Raw genomic sequence first — 20,350 nt, 5'->3', positions numbered from 1 at the left:
CTCAAACACATTTCAATTTCAGCCGCCCTTGCTGTTGATTTATGAACACTCGGTTGAGCTAGGAGAAAATCTCACGCGCCATGATAAACTCAAAACAAAAGTAGAGATAAGTTTCTTTTGGAGCCTCTATCATTGCTTTACTGGAAGGATTATAGGCTGCCTCCAAATTATCAACTTGAACACAAGTCCTTGAGTTCAATCCAACAACTTGGCACAATCTTGGGACCAGACCTTGCGGTTCAGTCAAAGAGATAACACTTGAAATTAAAATCATCAGCTAAGAGCAACCAAGATTCAGGAGATGCGGGAAATACAAAAGAGACCAAGCCACGCTATCAAACAGACTTCTCGCCCGACATCCGATCGCTCCGCCCTATGGAAAACCAAGCTTCATTTGTCCTATTGCAAGTGTACCACGCAACAATTAAAAAACTAATATCAGCTCAACAACCGCGAGACTACCCGTGGCACGTATCAACTTTCCTCCCTCAACTTATGACTTCCAGGTTTACCCATGTAGTGATCAGCCCCAGTAATATTACCGAAAAAGGCTTTTGACCACTTTATAAATACAACAACTGCCAAAGTCACAACAAAGGTCTAACAAAGTAGCAAAAGAAAGAAAAACACAAAACAAGACACCACAGAGAACAAATTCATATGTGAAAGGAGCTTCCAATGATAACAATTTCCCGCACTCCCTGGCTTGGAGTACAGCTGGCATCGTCGCCTCCTCTGATATTCAAACATTCCCTGGCAAAACAAGGATTTTTTGAAATGCGAAAAAATATAGTTAGTGACATCGACCGTTGCCGCGCCAAGCGTCCTAAGTCCAGTCGCGAATATACACGCGGGCGCACGCACCATATGCGTGTGTGCTTGCATCACTAGCCTTTGTGTGGTTCTAGTATTTAGATAGCAACGAAGTACCTCCCTTATATGCTGGTCATCATGTCCCTCCCTTAGCAGTATGGGACTAAAGTCTCTTCCATGCAATGCCTCCGATGCTTTGCGCGGCACTTGTTCGGGCGTATCCATGGGCCAGATGTTGTTGCATGGTGGATACTACTTGGACGTATGCTGGGCCGTTGGAATGGCCGATTATTGCCTTATAAAATACTTGCCGTTGGAGTAGTATACTAGTCTATTTATAGATCTCGTTCTGTGTGTAGAAGGGGTGCCGTCATTCTTTTAGGACTAAAAAGTTTCCACTTTTTACTTGTACGTACTTCCTCCGTTTCAAAATACAAGACTTTTAAACATTTTAATATTGACTACATATGAAGCAAAATGAATAAATACAGTCTAAAATGTGTTCATATATCCATATGTAGTCCGTATTACAATCTCTAAAAGGTCTTATATTTAGAAACCGAGGAAGTATGTCGTGGCGTCTTTATGATGAGATGGAATAGACGTATAGCCTGTTTTCCTCTAAATAGAAATATGATGCGTCTGTTGATTAGATGAGCCGAGTAGATGGATGGATGGCTCTATGATGCACCTATATTAGACTCATTTGAATTGGCTTTTAGATGTTTCATGCATCTGTGAAAAAATTGTTCAAAGAGGGAAGGTTTTAATTGGCTTTTACTCCCCCGTTTCTAAATATTTGTCTTTTTAGAGATTTTAAATGGACTACCACATACGAAATTATATAGACATATTTTAAAGTATAGATTCACTCATTTTGCTCCGTATGTAGTCACTTGTTGAAACCTCGGCCGCGGTGGCGGCCGTCCTCCAGGGTGGGATTCCCTGGTCAAGCGGCGGCAGCTGCCTCCAAAGCCGGTGGGAAAGTGGGAACCTGTTCTACGGTGAGCTCTCTGGTGATGGTTGGTGGTGGCGGTCATGAATCTCATCCCCGTTCAGACCCGCCGCGGCCTGGCTCTTGGTCTGCCTGCGCGTGGAGGTGCCGGTAAGGGGCGGCCAGAGTCCATTTGCCGGTGTTTCGGCGGCTGCATTCCTATTCATGGTGCGGATACGCACGGATTCAGTTGCGAGGTCGGGATGGCGCGACTGTCAGTGAAAACCGCACCGACTTTGGTCATGGCGGACGATGGCCGCGTCTTTGACATTCTTTCCTTGTTGAGGCATCATTATATGTTGGTCATCATGTCCCTCCCTCAGCGGTATGGGACTAAAGTCTCTTCCAAGCAATGCCTCTGATGCCTTGCTCAGCTCTTGTTCGGGCGCATGCATGGGCGAGATGTTGCTGCATGGTGGATACTGTTTGGGCGTATGCTGGGTCGTTGGAGTGACCGGTCATTGCCTTATAAAATACTTGCTATTGGACTAGTATACTAGTCCATTTACAAATCTCATTATGTGTGTAGAAAGGCGCCGTCACCTTTTTAGGACCAGAAAGGTTCCGCTTTTTACCCATATGTATGTCGTGGGGTCTCGATAATGAGATGGAATACATGTATAGCCTGTTTTCCTCTAAATAGAAATATGATGTGTCTCTTGATTAGATTAACCGAGGTGGCTCTATGATGCACCTATATCAGGCTCATTTAAGTTGGCTTTAGATGTTTCATGCATCTGTGAAAAATTTGTTCAAAGAGGGAAGGTTTTAATTGGCTTTTAGAATTTTTCAAGAATATGCATTGCTGCCACGCTTTATGGAAAGTAAGAACTCGGCCACTCGAAGATACAGGGCATGCATTATTAGAAAACAAAGGCGAGATGAAAAAAGACGTCTCGAGGGGCACTACAACACCCCACAGGCCAAACACATTTTTCAGTTTTACATTCAGACGGTAGCAATATACGCACGATACAGAAGGTGCTCGACCAAACACATTTCAATTTCCGCGGTCCTCGCACGTTGGTTGATGAACACTGAACTGGGCTTGGAGAAAATATCGCACGCCATGACAAACTCAAAACAAAAAAGATAGAAAAAACGCACATTTACTGGAAGGATTGCACCGCCTGCGAATCATCAACTTCCACACAAGTTCTTGAGTTCAATTCAACAAGTTGGCACAATCTTAGAACTGGAACTTGCAGTTCGGTTAAAATCAAAACCATGAGCTAAGAGGAACCCAGATGCTCCAAATATAAAGGAAAACAAACCACGCTATCAAACGGATCTCTAGCCAGACATCCAATCACTCCGCCCTACAGAAGATCAAACTCCACTAGTCCTGTTACGTACAAGTGTACCACATAGGCAATTACAAAACCTGTGACTTCCATACCTATATTTTCCTTGAATGCCAACATCACATCATCCCTCAGGACTGCAGGATCAAGATTGACAACCACCACACGTGCCGCATGTCAACCTGCCCCCCTCTTCGACTTCCAGGTTTTTTTACCCTGTAATATGCAAAGAAACTGCCAAGTCAGGTTTCTCTCCAATGAATGCAACACGGCCTAAAACAAAGACAAAATGGGCATAATTGAGCAACCAGCCAACAAGAGACAAAATGCAAGCAACTCTTGGCCATAAGATGATTTTTGTACTCACCGCAAATTTAGCTAAGATTTAATCATCCAATTACACATTCCCGTGATAAACAACAAAAATGATCACGGTAACCTATGGGTTCACAAGAGCCATAGCAAAATTGTAGTCCAACAAGACCACGAAATGAAGGAATAAGGGTTCAGGGAACGATTCACATGGTTGCAAGAATCCAACACTTCATATTAATAAAATGCTCATGTAATCTCAAAAACCTAACACGGACACATTACTGCCAGTAACTACTACTAGTACTACATGCACTTCCATCCACACAACCAAACCACAATCCCCAATTCCAAAACCACTAAAACTCCATATAACAGTGACAATCCAATCAAAATCCACTGGTAAAAAACATGATGAACAAATAAAGTCAAACAAGTGGCTGGTTTGCAAAGACCACAAAAAGCGCTAGATCATCGTCGCGATGGCCGGCACAACAAGGGCACAACGCGGTGGCTGGGCACCTCAAATCATCTGAGAGAGCAAGAGAAGGAACAAAGCGGCTAACCTGTGCCGGAGTCGTAGAAGAGGTGGCCACCACCGCCGCTGTTAAGGTGCAGCCAAACCATGGCACGATGGCATTCCTTGAAGTAGTTAACTGCAGCAGATTCTCCCTCTTCACACTTCTCCTTCTGTTGATGATTAACGAGATACATTAATTACATGAATGCATGACTACACACTTTAGGACATCACCATTCAAGCTCATATTAGTATAGATGTGCATGGTTTGCAAATAAATCAGTCCAGAAAACAAAATTATCTTCCATGAAGTTTACAACCATTGAAAAGTGATACGCAGATTACACAATCCATGAATAGAAGCTCAGGGTGACATCATCAATTTCGCAACTTAGTTCATGAAATGATCATAGCATTCAGCCCATAGCATGGATATTCTACAATTTCAGGACGCTTGCAGCTTGTAACTTGGTTCATGGTGATCCATGAATAAATACACATGTGTTCACGAAAAGAGACGGCAGGTAAAGCAAAAGAAACTTGCCAAGCGTTGAGGATTATGATTAGTTACCACAGTACAGCACTGCACCACGAAGCTCCTCGACCTTGTTATCTGATGGAACTTCACCTTGGACAGGTTCAGTTTGTTCTTTGCGGAGGTTTCCTGCAAAACAAATGCAGTCCTGTGAGGTACAATCAGCATTATAAAGTCACAGTGGTTACTCAACTTGCAGTGTCTGCACAGTGCACAGGCAATCAAGTTCATTCATTTTGCTGTAACTACCATGACTAGCAGGAACATTAGGTAGAGGTAATTTTGTAGCACCATAGCACCACACATAGCACAAGAAGTTAAATGCAAAGGTAACATCTGGACTTATAAGATTAGAACTGAACAATCAATCACCAAGAACACATAAGTCTATATGTTCTGTTTATAACAACAGATGTAACAAATATGCCTAATAAGAAGCCATTTTAGGAGAAAGTAGTATGGCCACAAGCAGCACTAGTAGATTATTTTCTAGAGACCTAAATCTCTATTGTTGAACAAGATAAGTCACATAAAGTTGTAGACACGTCAGCCAGGAGATGGTCCTGGAGAACTCAGTCAAAGGGTTGGAGGCCATATGACCAACACCACGAGTACTAGATCATCGGCGCAATAGCCGGCACAGCACGGCCACATGAGAGGGCAGGGCAGGAGAACAAAACGAGTGATTACCTGTGCTGGAGTTAGAAGAGACCGCCAACACATGGCAACAAGAGTCCCTGTTCTAAGTTTCATTCCGATACCCTAACATGGCATCAAACTTACCAGTCCTTACCATCAGCATATTCTGGACATGTCTACTTCTAGAGAGATACGCGTCCAATTTGATTATTTGCAAAACTACACAAGCTTGTTTCTGAAGTTGTCGAACAATTAAACATGTATTTGCAGTTCAAGACCAAAAACATTGCTGGGCGTAAACATTAGCACGGCATCTGAATTCATATGTCTCACAACCATTTAACATTCATTCACCTATCAATCTGCCACCATACAACATATTAGGCTAGAAAGGTCACCTTGCAGCACAGCAAGACTTCCTGGTGGTGGTGTTGAGCACCTTCGTGGTCATCCTCACGGGGCCCTTGACCAACAGCTGCATGTCCTTGGCTCCGTTCATGACGACTACTAGTTGCCGATGGGTCACCTCAACCTCTCGAGGGTGATCTGCCTGACGGGGAACTGACGAGGTCGATCACCCTCTTGTGCACCCATATCTCGAACCCATCCCATGTGTTGGTACCTCCTGATTAGCGAGCAAGAGATCGTTGTTAGACCAAGTTATTTTCCAATTTATAATAACAAACTTCGGTGGAAGCACATAAATAGTGAACTTATTTGTGACAGGCTGAACCTCAATTTTAAAAAGGCTCAATTTTTGAGAAAAATATCAGAAGAATCATACGGCATCAGCAGATATTTGCACCTTCAGAAATAGTACATTATCTGGGCATCTTCATATATTTGCAACAAAAGAGATTATTTCGTACAATTAATGAGCTTGCTAGCTGCCAAACAGAATGGTACCTCTTCATGTTGTCGCGGCTTAGCAGCCGTGCTAAGATGAACTTTTAGCCATAATTAAGTAACCAGCCAACAAAAGAGACAAAATGCAAGCAAGCAACTCTTAGCCATAAGATGAACTTTGTACTCATTGCGAACTTGGCTAAGATTTAATCATCAAATTACACATTCCCGTGATAAAGAACAAAAATGATCAAGATAACCTATGAGTTCACAAGAGCCATAGCAAAATGGTAGTCCAACTGGACCACAAAATGAAGGCATAAGGGTTCATGGAACAGTTCACATGATTGCAAGAATCCAACACTCTTCCTATTAATAAAAGGCTCATGTAATCTCAAAAATCTAACACAGACGCATTACTTCTAGTGCCTACTACTACTAGTACTACATGCACGTCCATCCGCACAACCAAACCACAATACCCAATTCCAAAACCACCTAAAACTCCATATAACAGCAACAATCCAATCAAAGATCCACTAGTAAAAAAACATGATGAACAAATAAAATCAAAAGAGTGGCTGGTTTGCAAATACCACCACAAGCACTAGATCATTGGCGCGATGGCCGGCACAACACAGCCACAAAACGATGGCTGGGCACCTCACAGCATGTGAGAGAGCAGGAGAAGGTACAAAGTGGCTAACCTGTGCCGGAGTATTAGAAGAGCTAGCCTCCACCACCGCTGTTAAGGTGCGACCAAACCATGGCACGATGGCATTCCCTCAAGTAGTTAATTGCGGTAGATTCTCCCTCTACACACTTCTTCTGTTAATGATTAACGAAATACATTAATTACATGAATGCACAACTACACACTTTAGGACATTATCATTCGAGCTGAGATTAGTATTCATGTGCATGGTTTGCAAATAAATTAGTCCAGAAAACAAAATTATCTTCCATGATGTTTACAACCGTTCAAAAGTGACACGCAGATTAAAAATTCCATGAATAGCAGCTTGGTGTGTAATATCATCAATTTCGCAACTTAGTTCATGAAATGAGTGTAGCATTCAGCCCATAGCATGAATATCCTATAATTTCAGTACGCTTACAGCTTGGAACTTGGTTCATGGTGATCCATGAATTCACAAACAGAGATGGCGGGTACAGCAAAAGAAACTTGCTAAGCATTGAAGATTATGATTAGTTACCACAGTACAGCAATGCACCACGAAGCACATCAACCCTTTTTTCTGATGGAAACTCACCTTGGACAGGTTCAGTTTGTTCTTTGCGGAGGTTTCCTGCAAAACAAATGCAGTCCTGTGAGGTACAATCAGCATTATAAAGTCAGTGGTTACTCAACTTGCAGTTCATGCACTGTGCACAGGCAATCAAGTCCATAGATGCATTTTTAATCATGTGAAATTCGACACAACTCTTGTTGAGTTTCTTGTTGTTGTGTTCATCTCAATCAGTTAATGAACTTTTTCCTATTAGAATGTGTAGACCTACTAGGTAGATTATGCAATGGTGCTCAGAGTGATAATAACTACACCCTCCGTGCCATAATATATTAGCATTTTTGACACTACACTAGTGTAAAAAACGCTCTTATATTATGGGACAGAGGGAGTACTTGAGAGCTCACAAGTGTCCTCTAGTTTGAGAAGAACACTATATAATATTGCAAGTATGGTCAACATAATACATAGTGAGGACGTTATTATGTTTTAATTTAAAACACAAGTATACAACAATGGAAAATAAATATGCCCCCATAGAAATTGAAAAAAGGCCATGATCATTACGCTAAATAATGATAAAATGGTTGTGACTATAAAGTACTCCATCCGATCCAAAATGAGTGTCGCAGTTTTGAACTAAGGTTAGTTCAACTTTAGTTCAAAGCTGCGATAGTTATTATGGATCAGAGGGAGTAATAACTAACGTAGGCATATGTCAGGAATACACACCACAAGCTGACAAGAAATGTACATCTAGAACAATATAGGATTCCATTCTTGCTAGGGCTCATTTTGCTGCAACTACCATGACTAGCAGGAACATTAGGTAGATGCAATTCTGTAGCACCGTAGCAACAAACATAGCACAAGAAGTCAAATGCAAAGGTAACATCTAGACTTATAAGATTAGAACTGACCAATCAATCACCAAGAACACAAAGTCTATTTGTTTTGTTCATAACAACAGATGTAACAAATAGGCCTAAGAAGAAGCCATTTTAGGAGAAAGTAGTATGACCAGAAGAAGCACTATTACATAGATTATTTTGCATAGACCTAATCTCTATTGTTGAACAAGATAAGCCACATACAGTGTAGACACGTCAGCTATGAGATGATCTTGGAAAACTCAGTCAAGGGGTTGGTGGCCAGATGACCACCACCACAAGTACTAGATCATCGGCGCAATGGCCGGCACAGTATGGCCACGGCACGATGGCCGGCTTACACAGGGCATGTGAAAGGGCAGGAGAAGGAACCAAGTGGTTACCTATGCTGGAGTCAGAAGAGGCGGCCACCACCGCCAACACATGGGGGAATCCCTGTTGTCAAATTCAAACCGCTTTCGCCCTTCCAAAAGCTTTTGTATTTATTCTCCTTTACATGGCATCAGACTTGCCAGTCCTTGCCATCAGCATAGTCTGGACATGTCCTGGTTATAATAGAGGGAAAGGGTTCTTAGATACAACAAATAAAAAATGACTAAGTTGAAACAAACTAGGGAATAAAGGGCATGCCTCAGCAAGCCTCTCATTTTTTATAAATATAAATTTATTCAACTGAAATACTAAACAGGTATGAGGATTTTTACTAAATATATAGAAAGGCTTTCATGAATACTTGTATGCAATACAAACATCTAGTTTTAGAGAGAACATTTCGCAATACTAAAAAGGCATTGGGCTGAAAAGATGAGCGTCCAATTTGATTATTTGCAAAACTACACAAGCTTGTTTCTGAAGTCATCAGACAATTAAACATGTATTTGCAGTTCAAGACCATAAATATTACTGGGCATAAACATTAGCACCGCATCTGAATTCATGTCTCGCAAACATTAGCAAGACATATCAATCTGCCACTATACAGCACATTACGCGAGAGGTCACCTTGCGCCACATGGGGACTTCCTGGTGGTGGTGCTGAGCACCTTGGTGGTCATCCTCACGGGGCCCTTAACCACCAGATGCATGTCCTTGGCTCCCTTCACGACGACTGCTAGTAGCTGATGGTCACCTCAACCTCTCAATGGCAATCTGCCTGACAGGGAGCTGACGAGGTTGATCACCCTCTTATGCACCCGTATCTCGAACCCGTCCCAGGTGTTGGTACCTGATAAGCAAGCAAGAGAGCGTCATTAGACCAATTTCTTTTCCCAATTTATGATAACAAACTTCGACTGAAGCAGAGAAACAGTTAACTGATTTGTGACAGGCTGAACCTCAGTTTTAAAAAGCTCAATTTTGAGACATATATCAGAAGAATCATGCGGAATCATCAGATATTTGCACCTTTAGAACTGGTACCGTATCTGGGCATCTTCATATATTTGCAACGGTAGAGATTATTTCGTACAATTAATGAGCTTACTAGCTACCAAACAGAATGGTAGCTCTTCATGACTTCATGTAGTCGCGGCTTAGCAACTGTGCTAGCTATAAGCTGGAAGAAATGCATCTACCCATAGAGGTACCTCGATGCAAAACTGGTTATAGAATGATGGTATCTAAATTGCTAACATCGACACAAATTGAAACTGCAAGTACGCATTTTTATTCGCAAAACTAATTTGAAATATGGAATGCGTCTAGAAATCTCACTCATTCCTAGAATGAAAACCAAACAACCGATCCGCTTGGAAGAAAATTAAACAGCAAAAAAATGACACCATGCCCTGAAAAACAGAGTTGGCTTAATCCTTTCTGCACCTGGACACATCAAGGCAGACAAGCCTTGCCACATATCAGCATGTACATGAATAAACAAACCTAGAACAAGTTGTTTCAGGGACATTTAGATAGCCTGATACACATACTTAAACATGCCTAGAGTAATTACCATAATGTGGTGATGAGCATCATAGATAGCCACTGGCTCGATGGCCGGCACACAGCACGCAAGCCTTGAACAAGAACACATGTTAAGTTCAGCAAAGCAAAGGAGCAAGCAGTTGTCCCATATACCAACACAGGCGCACATAAATCTACTTATAAACACATGTTAAACATGAAGGTAGCAGCCTTTGAAGCCTATAGCAGCTCTCCAATGCTCAAATTTTCGGTAGCAAGGAAAGAGAACTGCTTACATGATTGATTGCATATATCACATAGATCCAACATGCATTGTATATGATACATGCACTCTGACACTCTGACTTATAACATGGTCTGAATCAAACACACGAATTTGGATCCACGGAGAATAGAAATACACAAACTTAGAAACCTAACACGCATACTTCAACATGCCTGGAGTAATTAAGCATGGCACCATGCTCCGATGATCAACATCACAGCTAGCAGCGGCTCAATGGCCAGCACACAGCAAGCATGTACTCCCTCCGTACGGAAATACTTGTCATTGAAATGGATGTATCTAGATGTATTTTAGTTCTAGATACATCCATTTTCGTCCATTTTGATGACAAGTTATTTCCGGACGGAGGGAGTATTGAACAAAAACACATGTTTAACAATGCAGAGCAGCACATAATTCTCCAATAGACCAACACATGAACACATAAATAAATCTATCTATAACCAACAGATGTTTAACATGAAGGTAGAAACCTGAGAAGCCTCCAACAGTTCTTCAAAGCTCAATTTTGTTTTTGGTAAGGAAAAAATCTGCTATCATGATCACATAACACATGGCTTGAATCATAGTACATGCTGACTACATGTATGTCTTATAGCATGGCTTGAATCAAACACAGGAACATGGTTAGCATCAACGGTGAGGGGAAATGGATCTCACCTATACAGCAAGCAGCCCGATGCCGGTGGAGGCGATGCGAACACGGTGTAGGAAGCCCCATTATCTTCAGGCGCGTGATTGTGGAGGAGGCCAGCTTGGTCTTGGGTGGCGGCGTCCACCTCGAGCACCATTAAGTTTGAGTTCGTCGTTTTTTAGCTTGGACATGTCAAGGCAGCCAAGCTTTGCCGCATTTCAGCCTGTACACGGATGAGCAAACCTAAGACAAGCATGACCAGAGAAATTTAGAAAGCCTAGAGCAATTACCATAATCCGATGATCAACATCACAGACAGCGGCGGCTCGATGGCCAGCACGCACGCAGCAGGTAAGTCTTGAACAAAAACACATGTTTAACAATGCAAAGGAGCGAATAGTTCTCCAACACAGCCACACGTACAACTAAATATAACCAACATGTGTATAACATGAAGGTAGCAGTTCCAACCGTAGCTCAATGATGAAATCTTTTGTAGGAAAAAAGATCTGCTTACATGATTGATGGCATATAACAATCAAGACCCCATATTGGGTACCAGGAATGAAAGCGAGGTTTATCTTTGGTATAAATATCAGACCTGCCCCAGTAGACATATTTGTGGTTGGATGCAGGTGTCATGGGCATGGACCAAGCACTAATAATCAAACAATCATATTATTACTGGTAGATATAAAACGGTGACACTGGTTATTAATTCTACCAGAAGAAGCATAAACATTGGCATCACACACAGTCCATCACAAGACCCGATAACCCAAGAACTAGCCGATTCTACCTAAGCAAAACCTACAACCGATCAAGTTACATCTTGAATTCTGTAGTAAAAAGCATCATCATGATGACAGTACAGACTGATAAACTACGCAAAAGAGCAGTTCAAAGACCAACCTGAAGTTCTAGGGAAGATATCTCTAGACATCATATATCTGATCCTTGAAACCTCTGCTCAACATCTCATCGGCTTCATCCTATTATGAAACCAAATCAGGCATGTTAGAATCGTTGAACTTGAACAAATTAAAAAAACAAATGCAGCATGACTCCCAGTAATCTAACCAGGACTAGGAGCTTGATGGCTCTTGTGCGCAAGCTCCTTCTGTTGATCATATCACATACTCTGCCTGAAATAACATGCACTCTAGACTCGAGCTTCCTAATATCCCCGACAATACTTTTGCCACCAACACAGGCACGCACAGAGACGCTCATGTACGTACTCCCTCCGTCCGGAAATACTTGTCATCAAAATGAATAAAAGGGGATGTATCTAGATGTATTTTAGTTCTAGATACACCTCTTTTTGTCCATTTTGATGACACGTATTTTCGGACGGAGGGAGTATTTACCAACAGCTTGCATCACCATCTCTGTTTGTGTGGCAACTGGAAAGTTCCCTGGTTGGTGACCGTATAACAATTGCCTGCATCCTACAGAATCGACAGTGTACCCAATATTAACTTCAGCTTCACTGTTTTGGAGCAAGTGGTATATGTACATTATCAAAGCTAGTGCATTACAGATGTGCTCCCTCTGTAAAGTAGTAATATTAGATCATTCAGATCACTACTTTAGTGATCTAAATGGTCTTATATTACTTTACAGAGGGAGTACTAAAACTAAACAATGGTGAACCGCACAGTTAACGGCACAGAAACTGGAACTGACAAGGCATCAAGGCCAGCACACTGTAAAATGTGCAACACACTTGCAGAGGCATAAGCATATGGATCCAGTGCACTAGAAACTAGAACTTGACTGTTTTAACAGGTTCCACAGATCTATTTTGAATCAAGTGCATATGCATCATAGAAAGCTGAATAATTACAAGGTTAAATGGGGGTAAAACACAAAGTAAAAAAGACTTCCAGTGCATATCGTCAAGAGCAGATGGATGGACTCTGAATATTTTCAGAGTATTCCACAAATCTGTGCCGAAATCAGTCACGCATAGCACCACAAAATCCAGAGCACGGAAGGCCCCGCACACGAACGAATCTACGCGAATGAGACGAACAATCGCCCCACCAAACTGTTTGATAATCCAAGACGAATAGGTAAATGGACCCTAAAATCCAAGTCTTTGGCCTGACCAAAAGATTTGACAATCCAGCGACGGTAGCAGAGTGGGGTGGATGGGCTGGGCTTACCCGTGGACGTTGCTCACGACGACCTGGCAGACGGGGAGGGGGGTGATGGAGGTCTTGCCGGTCCCCGACTTGGCCTGGGTGTTGACGACGCGGCCACTGATGATGGGGATGACGGCGCGCAGCTGGACGGCGGAGGGCTTCTGGAAGCCGTAGAGGTAGATGCCGCGGAGCGGATCCTCACAGATGTCCATGGCGACGAAGCTGCCCACCACCTCGGCCTCCGACGAGGTCTCGAACGCCCGGCCCGTGCCTGGAGGATCCCGCCGCCGTAGCCGAGGTGCAGCACCTCGCCATGGAAGAAGTCGGCGGTGCCCGTGGCGCCGCCGGTGTTCCTCCCGTTGCTGCACGGCGGCGAAGTGGGGGGCTTCTAGGGTTTCGTGGGATGTCCGCGCTTCACACGGACGCGCCCGGCTCCGGAAGCACCGGTGCGGCCGTGGTGGCGGCGGAGGTAGGGGAGAGGGAGAGGGCAGGGCCGCCGGTGAGGGGAGGGTGGGTGGAAGCGGCGGCGGCGGCGTGGGCAGGGAGGAGACGGGGGAACCGAGAGGGGAATGGAAGAAAGAGAGAGCTTGGGCTTGCGGGGTTAGGTGGGTCATGGACTCTTGGGCTTGCGGCTTTTCTTTCTTCTTCGTTTGATGATTTGAAAGTTTTGTGCTCCCGTGGCTTGGCGGCCAACTCCGGCGGGAGTAAATTTTCGGAATGGCGAATTTTTGGGCTCTTCATTCACTCGTGGCTAGCTCCGGCGGGGGAAAGATTTTGGAGATGGGAAATTTTTAGATACGGATGGCGGGAAACTTGGGCGGGAGGAAGATTGAAAATTTTCAGGCTCTTCTCTGGCGGTTAGCTCCCGCACGAGCAAGATTTTGGGATTGGAAATTTGGACCGCTTCAATTTTGGACTTGAGCGGGAGTGAAATATTTGGAAAGTAAAGATTATCATTCATACATTGCTAGTTACTACTTAAAACTTCACCCATAAATTGGATTCAGAATTTAAAAGGTCGGATTATACGGCTAGAAAAAACGGATTATCCTAACGGATTCTCCAGCGTGCAATTAATACCTCCCTTAATTCCAGCCTTTTCCTAAATAAACATGAGGCCAATGGAGCTCGCTCATTGGGTCAAGTTATCCACGAGAGAGAGAGAGAGAGTACTACTAGTTTCGCGAAAGTACCGCTGCATGCACGCGCCACACAGGAGTGTAATTACGGACAGTTAATCGCGCCACTTAATTCCTGTCTTGCTACCTGAGTTTTGATCGACTAGACATGTAAACCCGGACAAAAGTAGTATCATGCATGCATACAAGGTATGTCTCTTTGAGGATGAGGATACGGAGGGAAGAGCACGTGTATCACCGTTGATTTTCATAACTAAAATTATGGCCAAGGATTCATAGCTTAAACTAATTTCCGTGTCTACGATGTATTATATAACCAACCACTTGAATAAATGTTTTAAAAGTTTTTAAGTACTTATTTATCTTTTCATAATTAACATGACATAACATTATTATCACATGTTGATTTTTCCAACTAAAAGCACTTAAAAGTTGACCAAAACTATATCCTCAGATAGGAAGGGAAAAACATATCAGTAGATTTTGGCAGGAGAAATCAACGGGGAAAGGGTGGGATAAAAGGGGAGGGGATATTTGGCAAGATAAATCGACAGAAGAAAAGTGCGGGAGAAATGGACAGGAAAACGGTCAACTTTGTCATGGTAGTGTCATGGGGGTTGGAGTAGAAATCTACTCTGAGTGAGTGGCTGTTGACGCATGATCCAGCAAGATGACGACAGTAAAATGGCCATTTACTCGTCGTTGGGTTTCATGGATCATTGCGTCACAGTCTAATCGCAGACTCGTGGACCTTCAACAACCAGCACCCATGCTGCCAAGCCACTCTAGTCCATGAGTCGCACACACCATTATTCTCATCGAGAGGTGGGAAGCCAAGAGAGGGGCAAGGAATTATCGTATACATACAGTAATATTATTATTTAGATGTTCTATAGATGAATCAAGGATCATCGATCGGGTCTAGTATCACCTAATCCCCAAATAAGTTTTGTACATGCGGAATAACCAAAGAGAAAGAGAGGCAATTACATGAGATAATGAATTAGTTAGAGGAGGGAAGAAAAAAAGAGAGGCAATTACATTAATAGTATGCTGCAAATTATGTACACGTACGTGACTTCTAGCCTTTTTTTTTTGCATGTTAATACGTGTCTCACTCGTATCATAAAGATCAAAGTACAAGTTATGTAAGAACCGACATGGCAAAACTGAAAAAATAGCAGAACATCTTTGAGCTTGACACCAACGTCCATCACCTGCCTCCGTCACCACCACGCCAGCCACCAAAGAAAAGAATGATAGATCACTTTCTCACCCGAGCTTGACGCGAATCCATCAGTAATATGCAACTTTCCGGACCTGCAAGGTGGCTCACCAAAAGTGAAGCCATTGCGTTGAACGAATCAGATCGGGGCAACACCCTGGACACGCCATCGAACTTTAAATCTGGCACTCCACCACGACTAAGACGCCGAAGGAGGAAACCACACATGCCATCCATCAACCGTGAACCTAGCACACATCCCGTCTTATAGATGGTGTCCGCTCCTAGACTACCACCCAACCTCCGCGCCGATGTTGGAGCAGACGCCATCGCAACCGCGAAGCCCGACGACACATGTCCACCACGAGGAGGCTGCCGCCACCACACCGTCCTTGCTTGGATAGATTGGTTTTCAAAACCATCCCCAACCATAGGTCCGATCGCCTTATCGGGTAGGGATCTGAAAAATCTTTATTCATCGCCGCCAGCCAAGATGATGAACGACCGCGGAGAAACTCTCCTTGGGAGAGACGACGGTGCGATCGCCCTTTTTCTTCCAAGGAAGAAAGAACGACCGGTCACAAAAAACCTGCGGCTTCTGTCTCTTGTAGAAAATAAATAAAGACATGTATAGAATGGAACGGGCGTACGTAGTGCATGGATGCTTGTGCACCACAGACCGGTCCACGAATTAATTAGTCGATGCATCTAGTCTAGCAAGAAATGATGGATCCACGATTTTTGTATACGTATATAACATGGTCAATGCATTAGCCGGCCTTTATTTTCGGTTGTGTATGTGTACATATACTCCCTTCGTTCATGTCACGGCCCGCCTGATTGTCGCGCAGATTGTAGTCGTGGTTGGTAGGAGGACGAGGGCGAGGCCCTCGCTTGCCTATGGTTGGAGAAGGGGGTGAGGAGGGGCACCGTGGCGCAGGAGCAAGGGAGGAGAGGTTGTAGAATATTCTACTTGCGTTTATTGATCCAAGGGCTGGCTATATATAGCCTAATTACAAGACCAGACTAAGACTCCTATTACAATTGGGTGTTGGGGTAACCTTCTTCGGGACTAAACCTTTCCAACTAATACCCAGACTCCTAATCTAAAAAGACTGTAATTAAACTAGGACATATCTTTAGGTAGGTGCAGGGCCGGCCCGTGCAGGTCCCTTGCACCTATAGGGCTGGCCCCACATGACATCTCCCCCTCCATTCTGAAACAGCTCGTCCTCGAGCTGGAAGCTTGGATAACGTTCACGGAAGGTTGTAACATCCTCCCATGAAGCAGCAGACGCCGGCTGGCCCTCCCAGTGAATGAGCACCTGCTGGCACGCAATGCTTGGACAGGGGTTGGATGTACTCGACCCTGAAACAGAGGTGGAAGCATCGACGGAACTTCCGGCGGTGGGCCATGGTACTTCTTCAGGACCCCCACATGGAAAACATTGTGAATGCGGGCGCGTGGAGGCAGCTCCAAACGGTAAGCAACCGTATCGATTTTAGCGAGGACTTTGAAAGGCCCATAATATTTGGGAGCCAATTTCCCTTTGGCGCCTACTCCAAGGAATGCCGCCGGCCGGTGCTGAAGACGGAGCCAAACCCACTCTCCAACATCAAAAGAAAGGGCCCGATGCTTATCATCATAGTAATGCTTGTACTGTTGTGCTGCCTGAAGGAGACGCTCACGGATGTCGTGTAAGAACTAATCGCGGTCGACGGTCGGCCGTTCCACCGCCTGATTGCGAATCTCGCCCGGCGTATAGTCCCGGAATGAGGGGGGATCCCGTCCATAAACCACCCTGAAAGGCGTGTCCTTCAACGCTGAGTGGTACGAAGTGTTGTAGCAGTACTCCGCCCAAGGCAACCATTGGAGCCACTGCCGTGGGCGATCCCCAGTTATGCAACGGAGGTACATGGTGATGACGCGATTGACGGCCTCAGATTGCCCATCAGACTGCGGATGGAAGGCCGAACTCATGTGCAAGCGTGTCCCCGCGGCGGCAAACAAAGCCTTCCAAAAGCCCGAAATGAAAACCACATCCCTATCCGAAACGATGGATGTGGGAAACCCATGAAGTCAGACAATGTTGGAGAAGAAGGCTTTAGCAACAGACTCCGCAGTGTACGGATGCGCCAAGGGGATGCAATGCGCATACTTGGAGAAACGGTCCACAACGGTCAGTATCACACTTTTGTCGCCCACCTTCGGAAGTGCCTCAATGAAATCCATGGAGATGTCTTCCCAGACACGAGAGGGCATTGTCAAGGGCTGCAATAAGCCGGCTGGATGAAGCTGCTCCGTCTTGTTGTGCTGACAAACCTGACAAGCACGAATATGCTGCTGAAGTGCGGCCCTTGCTTGCGGCAGATGGAAATCCCGGCGAAGACGATGAAGTGACTTCTGGATACCTTCATGGCCCGCATCATGGGCTGCAGCCAGGACCTCCCCGAGCAGCGGCGACGCGGGTGGCACATAAGCCTACTGTTGGAAGGTAACAACACCATCAACAAGAGCCCAAGGCTGTCCTAACTCACCAAATTCTAGTTGTTCCCGGAAAGTGACAAGCGCCAGGTCCGTGTGTGCAGCCTGACGGAGAGCTTCAAACAGATCAAAAGAAGGCCTGGATATGGCGAGTGCCTGGCCGGCAGGAGCATCACGGCGAGAAAGAGCATCGGCGACGATGTTTTGGCGACCCGGTTTATATTCCACCGTGAAGTCGAACCCCAGCAGTTTGCTCACCCAATGATGTTGTGGAATGGTAGCGAGGCGTTGGTCCAGCAAAAACTTTAGGTTGTAGTGGTCAGTTTTGACGACGAACGCACGGCCCCAAAGATAGGGCCGCCAGTGGCGCACGGCGTGCACCAGACCAATGAGCTCCCGCTCATAAGCGGCAAGAGAAGCATGACGCGGAGCGATGGTTTTGCTGAAATAGGCAATGGGGCCGCCACCTTGATGGAGGACTGCCCCGAAACCAGATCCAGATGCATCACACTCCACAATGAATGAAACAGCAAAATCCGGCAACTGAAGCACAGGGGCTGTGGTAAGAGCTTTCTTGAGGGCTTCAAAGGCAATAGTCGCTGCAGGCGTCCAAAGAAATCCGTCTTTCTTGAGGAGTGCCGCGAGGGGAGCTGCAATGGTGCCAAAATCCCGGATGAACTTACGGTAGTATCCTGCCAGTCCTAAGAAACCACACACAGCGCGGACGGTGCGCCGAACCGGCCAGTCTACCATGGCAAGAACCTTGTCGCTGTCCATGGCAACTCCTGCAGCGGAGATGACGTGTCCCAGATAAGCCATGGTTTCCTCCCCAAAGGAACACTTGGAGCGCTTGAGAAACAGCTGATGTTTGCGCATAGCCTCCAAAACGAGCTTGACATGACGTAGGTGATCCGACCAGGACGAGCTGTAGACCAAGATGTCATCGAAGAACACAAGCACAAACCGACGAAGGTAGGGACGGTGGACGTCGTTCATGAGTGCTTGGAACGTCGCTGGGGCATTTGTCAAACCAAAGGCCATCACTACAAACTCAAAGAGGCCCTCATGTGTGCGGAAGGCCATCTTGTGGATATCCTCAGGGGCCATCTGAACCTGGTGGTAACCCGACCGGAGATCCAGTTTGGTGAAAAAGCGGGCGCCCTTGAGTTCATCCAGAAGTTCATCGACAACAGGAATTGGAAACTTGTCCTTGATGGTGACAAGGTTGAGACCACGGTAGTCGATACAGAAACGCCAAGTCCCGTCGGCCTTTCTGACGAGTAGAACGGGGGATGAAAATGCAGAAGAACTAGGACGGATCAGACCGCGAGCCAGCATCTCTGAACATTGGCGCTCTAGTTCATCTTTTTGAATCGTTGGGTAGCGGTAGGGACGGATAGCAACCGGCGGTGTCCCGGGAATAAGATGAATATGATGGTCATGTGCGCGATGCGGCGGCAGGCCCTGTGGGTCGGCGAAAACATCGGTGAAAGTGGCCAGCAGGTTGTCCAGAAGTTCCTTGCCTTCGCACGCGTGTAGGTGGGCAGGACGTCCGAGGGAGCCGAGGCCCGACCACTCCACACGGTGATCTGAGTGCCAAAACGACATCCACTGCGTAGTGAAATCTCAGAGAATTGGCCCAAGAGTTTTGAGGAATCATGTACCGAGGACGATGTCGAACCCGTCCAATGGAATGGCATGCAGATCAACAACGAAACGTTCCTTGTCAATGATGATCGCAGCCTGCTGAAGGAGTCCCCGACAGGTCACCTTATCGCCATTAGCGACCGTGACTCCCAAACGACGATTGGAGGAGAAAGGCAGCCCGACGATGGTGGCCAACTCTTCGTGGATGAAGTTATGAGTGCTGCCTGAATCAAGCAAGGCGACCAAGTCATGGTCCCCGATGCGAAGAGTGACCTGCATTGTGTTGCTGGTGGGAATTCCGATAACAACCAAGAGTGAGATTTGTGCTTCCTAAAAATCCTCAAACTGCTCCTCTTCGGCGTTGGCGGATTGAATATAGAACAATCGTTTGCAGCGATGGCCCCGCGCGAACTTCTCGTCACAATTGAAGCAGAGACCCTTAGCGCGCCGTTCATCCATCTCGGCGGGCGTGAGTTGTTTAAAGACGAGCGCGGGCGTGGGGTTGGAGGAGTCCGGCAAGGCCGGAGTAGGTGCAGCCATGGGGCGGAGTGGACGGCTGGGCCGACCCGGAGTGGTCGCGGTGCTGGTGACAGTATTGAGGTGCTCAAAGGAGATTGCTAAGTCCATAGCTGCGTCCAAAGTCGCCGGTTTCAGCATCTCGACCTGAGTTTTCATAGGCTCGCCCAAGTTGTTGGTGAAGATATCCCGCTCATCGTCGTCAGCAATGGGGCGCACCCGAGAGAGATTCTCTAGAAAGC

General features: G+C 45.5%; 1 pseudogene; it reads right to left on the bottom strand.

Moving 5' to 3' along the window:
• Positions 1 to 2,915: 2,915 nt before the first annotated feature.
• On the bottom strand, positions 2,916 to 13,760 carry LOC109732881 (uncharacterized; annotated as a pseudogene).
• Positions 13,761 to 20,350: the final 6,590 nt, after the last annotated feature.

This window comes from Aegilops tauschii, chromosome 4 (assembly GCF_002575655.3).
Source record: "Aegilops tauschii subsp. strangulata cultivar AL8/78 chromosome 4, Aet v6.0, whole genome shotgun sequence".
NCBI lineage: Eukaryota > Viridiplantae > Streptophyta > Magnoliopsida > Poales > Poaceae > Aegilops > Aegilops tauschii.
Note: the sequence above shows the minus strand (reverse complement) of the source record. Positions and strands in the feature narration are given on the sequence as shown.